Raw genomic sequence first — 4,384 nt, 5'->3', positions numbered from 1 at the left:
GCCATCCCATTCCAACAGGCATCTGCAAAAATAAATTCAAAGATTGGTAGAATTGACAATTTCAGAATTCTTAGCATTAATCAAAGTGCTCATGGATCACTGTAATATTGGAGAATAGAGATCTTACACCTGTTCTTTGTTTTGTTTTGTTTTGTGTTACAACCTTTTATTTTCTATAGATACATACTTGGATGTGGGGAGTTGGAAATGTTTTAAAGAAGAATAGGTGTGAACTTTTGTCAGATCTTTGATATATGTGCTTGTATGTTCCAATAATTGATTGGTTTGTCTTGTGTAAGAATATGGAACTGGGTTTCCAGTAGTGATGATCTAATTTTGTCTCCATCCCAGGGTCAGTCAAAAGGTTCCCTCTCAGTGTTCCTACTAGACAAATAGAAGTGATAGAGCGGCACTGGCTGGCCACAGGCCATATTAGGTGTAGAAGGTGGTGAAGAGTGACTCAGTGGCAACAGTACCTGAGAAGCCTATGTGGACATACTGCCTTTTGGCTACCTTGCTGTTAGCTAGGACCTGCTTCATAAAGGTCTCCTAGATTGTATTCTTGGCAGCATTGCCATTCCAAGCAGCAAGCGCACTGACCCACAGGGCCCACCCATAAGAGAAACTTAGTTTCCAGTGCTTTGGTAGAGGGCAAAGATTGATAACAGTGTGGTTGAAAGTGGCATTCTGTTCACCATGCCACCAGACAAGAAGCAAATTCCTGGAACAGTTGCAGGAGCAGTACAATGGAGAGCTGTGACAGTGGCCAAAGCCACTTGCTCTGGAGTATATTATTTGGTGTGGGCATGTCCATCAGTTACCATGTTTGGTTTTAAAAGCGTGCCCTCCACGTAAACATGATGGTCACTGAAGGCCTTGTAAACAACTGCCAGGACCTTCTCACTAACCTACTGGCTGTGTTCCAGGTTATGGTCTCCATTAAGAATGACGTCTGGTTTCACAATGGGCACCAACCCATTTTGTTGACAGACGCTAGTATAGTGAGCCATCACGTTGGCATTCTCCTGGATAGCAAGGCTGGATGGACACTGGTCAGTGATCCTCAGCACAGCCCGCCACTTCCCAAAGTCAGCCCCATCCTTTTTGTACTGAGCAGCACTCAGAGAGGCCGTCAAGCCCTTGAATGGTGGCTTGTTTGTTTGTTCTTTCAAGAGGAGCTGCTCCTTGTTCCAACTTGATACCCATGACAACCCCATTTTCCTTGAGGATAGTTGTGAGCAGCTTTCCCTGGGTGTCCTTCTGGTAGAGGGTCTCATGGAAATGGAGCATGTCCCTGATGCTCCACCTGATGGAATTGTCTATGGTGAAGAGGATTTCCCAGAACTGCCAGTGGTTTTCCTCAGCGTTCTCCACCTTTATCCTCTGTAGGCAGTTTTGAGTGATGCCTACAGACTCATCTGCTGTCAGGATCCCCTTTGCATTGGCAATGATGTGCTGGCCGATGTCCGTGAGTTCCTTCTTCTGTTAGGGGAGAGGGTTGGAATTTTGTGGGCCCTGATGGTGGGTAGTTTTGGAGAGAAGAGTCATCTTAGATGTCATAAGCGGTGGCTGAGGCAGCACCTGCCAAATAGAACACCTGTTCTTTACACACAATCTTTCTGGCCTAAATATGGGTATCATGGGGTAGTTATGGTGTCCAGTAACTATAAGCCAAGTTTCTTATTGGAGAAGCACAACTAGCACCCACAGGAAAGGAACTAGACAATGAAACAATGACGGCTGGTGGCCCAGGTAGGGAGCATATCAGAAAAATACAATGATATCTGATGCTCCTGGGTGGGGAATCTTGTGTTAGACTAGAACAACTAGAGCTCACAGGCAGTGAGCCTATTGAAACATCAATGGCTGGGGATATTAGACAAGGAGTCTCATTTTGATGGGGTCCAGCCAGCAGTAGGGCTCCTATTGGTAAAACAAGAAAGGTCGTTGTTGCCAGGCAATGAGCCAAGTAGTCAAGCGGCTATGACTGGTGCTCTCAGGAAGAGACTGGTGGTAAATATGTGTGAATTCCATTTCCAGGAAGTGGATCTTGTCCTGGTGCTGCATAGTTTGCAATCCTAGGCAAAAAGTGACTCTTTAATTAGGATGGTCTTGTTCTGAAGCTCTACAACTAGAATTCTAGGAGGGAAGTCTGGTTCGAAGCTGTACAGCCAGCGGTCCTAGCCAGAAATTATCACGGTGAATCGACAGCAATGAGTGCTCCCAGATGGTAAGTGTAATACTAGATTGTCATACCCAGTGTCCCCAATCAGGGATCATAATGGTAAAGTAGTCACATGACTCATTCCAAATTTGAGAGTCTGGTTCTGGAGCAATGCAGCCAGCAGCTCCAATCAAGGAGCCAAAGAGTGAAGCAGTGACCACACACACAAAAAAGGGAACACTATGAAGCAGCTACACCAAATGTACCAAGTCAGGGGCTCTAGTATTCAAGTAGAGATCTATAACCTTCCTAAATTTAAAATAGTATACTAATAATAGTGATGATGATTGACACCAAATACTGAGGAAGGGGAAGAAGGTGATTTCAAAGTTACCATAATATAGTTGTTAACGATCATAGTTTCAACAGAAAATCACATGGCACATAAAGAAATAGGAAAGGATAGCTAATGCAAAAACTTAAAATAAAATGATACCAACTGTTCCTCGTGAAGGAAAGATAATGGGCATACTAGATCAAGACAAAAAATGTACAAAATATGTTCATAGATTTAGAGTTAAAATATAATAGAGAAAAACAACTAAAAAGAAAAAATAAGAACAGAACAATCATTTCGATAAATATAAAATTTGAACCAAACACAATGTTAGAAGATAAATATTAAAATAACCAAAAAAGGAAATTCAATGGAGGGGCTTAACAGGAGATATGAATTGGTAGTCAAAAACATGGCAAATATGAATACTATACAGTTGAGACGTTTATGTGTGAAGAGAAAAAAATCAAATGAAAAGTGAAGAGACCCTGAATAACCTATGGGACACCACCAGGAGAACAAATGCGGGAGTCTCAAAAAGAGAAGAAAAGGAAAGGAAAGAAAGATCTACTGACTGAAAACTCACTGAGTCGGCATGAAGTTGAAGGCAGTGAGTTTGGTGTGTTTGGTTTTCTTGTGCCCTGAATCTCTCTCCACAGGTTGATTATAAAATATCAAAAGAAGAGAACCACCAGGAAAAATGAAACAAAACAAGAAACCCAAAGCCCAAAGCCTGAGCTGCCATTGCTTTTTCTCTAGAACCCCATCTCATGACTGATTTCTGTGGCCATCAGGGTTGTGGGTTTTATGATAGGTTCTTCCCCTAATGTGGGCTGTGCTATAAGTTTATTATAACAAAAGGAAGAAGGAAGAGAAAAAGTAAAGAAAAAGTCCCAGCCCATATAAACTGCTTCTTTAGACCTAGGGCGTTCCAGGTGATTGGAGATTCCACCTGAGCCAATTGCTAGGGCTGTGTGGGTGGCCCTAGCCTCTACTGCCTCTTTGCACACAAATGTGTGGGCCAGCATTCATTCGGTGTACCACAGCACCACGGGGGACCTGAAACAATTCAGTTACCCCTTTGTAGGCATCTTGTGCTGACCAGCATTCCTGACTGGTCTGCCCCCTCTTTCAGACCACACTCATAGCTTCAAAGATATGGAACAAAGAGAAAATCACAACCAGCTGTTGAGTAAGCTAGGTTGGGTGCCATTCATTCCTCCAATCATCCAGGTATGTGGGTATCCAGGGGGCAAGGGGAGCCTGAGAGCCCACTTTTCTCACCATCATTTGCTTGAGCTTGTCCTATGCTGTAGGAGTAGCTGACTGTCTCATGATTGTCAAGCAAAGAATTGGTTGTTTTCCTTCCTGGTTGTCTGGTGCTAGAGACTTCCTTGCACTACCGGTGGAGCATTTTGGCTCATCACTAGGCAATAAATAACTTGCTGGTCTTCTCAAGGTCAAAAGTGTGAATACTGACTCCCACTTTCTCATCGGTGTGTTTGTCTTTTCCTCCCAGGTAATACCTAAATTAACTAAGTTGTCATTCATGGAAAAATGGATGCAGAGGTATAAAATTGAGAACTTTATGTCCCTGAAAGCTTAATGAAGAAGCATTGTCACTATGCTTTCTAAGAACATGTACTAATCTACTGAAGAGTTCATACTTTGGAGGCATTATATGCAATTTGCACTCTCTCACTTTTGTGTAAATAAAAGGGAAATAACCATAAAAATTAGGACTCCTGTAGGTTTTGATGTTAGCAAAAGTATTGATAAAACCAAATGTTTTATAGATTTGTTTCCCTTTAAAATCAAGTAAAATGCAAGACAATTGTTTTGGAATTTGGGAAGGGCTTAGTTAAACAAGGTGAGGATTTTCA

At 42.4% G+C, this 4,384-nt stretch overlaps 1 pseudogene; it reads right to left on the bottom strand.

The window, feature by feature from the left end:
* Positions 1-549: 549 nt before the first annotated feature.
* On the bottom strand, positions 550-2,582 carry LOC101645353 (annotated as a pseudogene).
* Positions 2,583-4,384: the final 1,802 nt, after the last annotated feature.

Source organism: Echinops telfairi, unplaced genomic scaffold (assembly GCF_000313985.2).
Source record: "Echinops telfairi isolate 266 unplaced genomic scaffold, ASM31398v2 ScPeMD7_7436;HRSCAF=8474, whole genome shotgun sequence".
Lineage (NCBI taxonomy): Eukaryota > Metazoa > Chordata > Mammalia > Afrosoricida > Tenrecidae > Echinops > Echinops telfairi.
The sequence above is the reverse complement of the archived record's forward strand: the minus strand, read 5'-3'. Positions and strand labels throughout refer to the sequence as shown.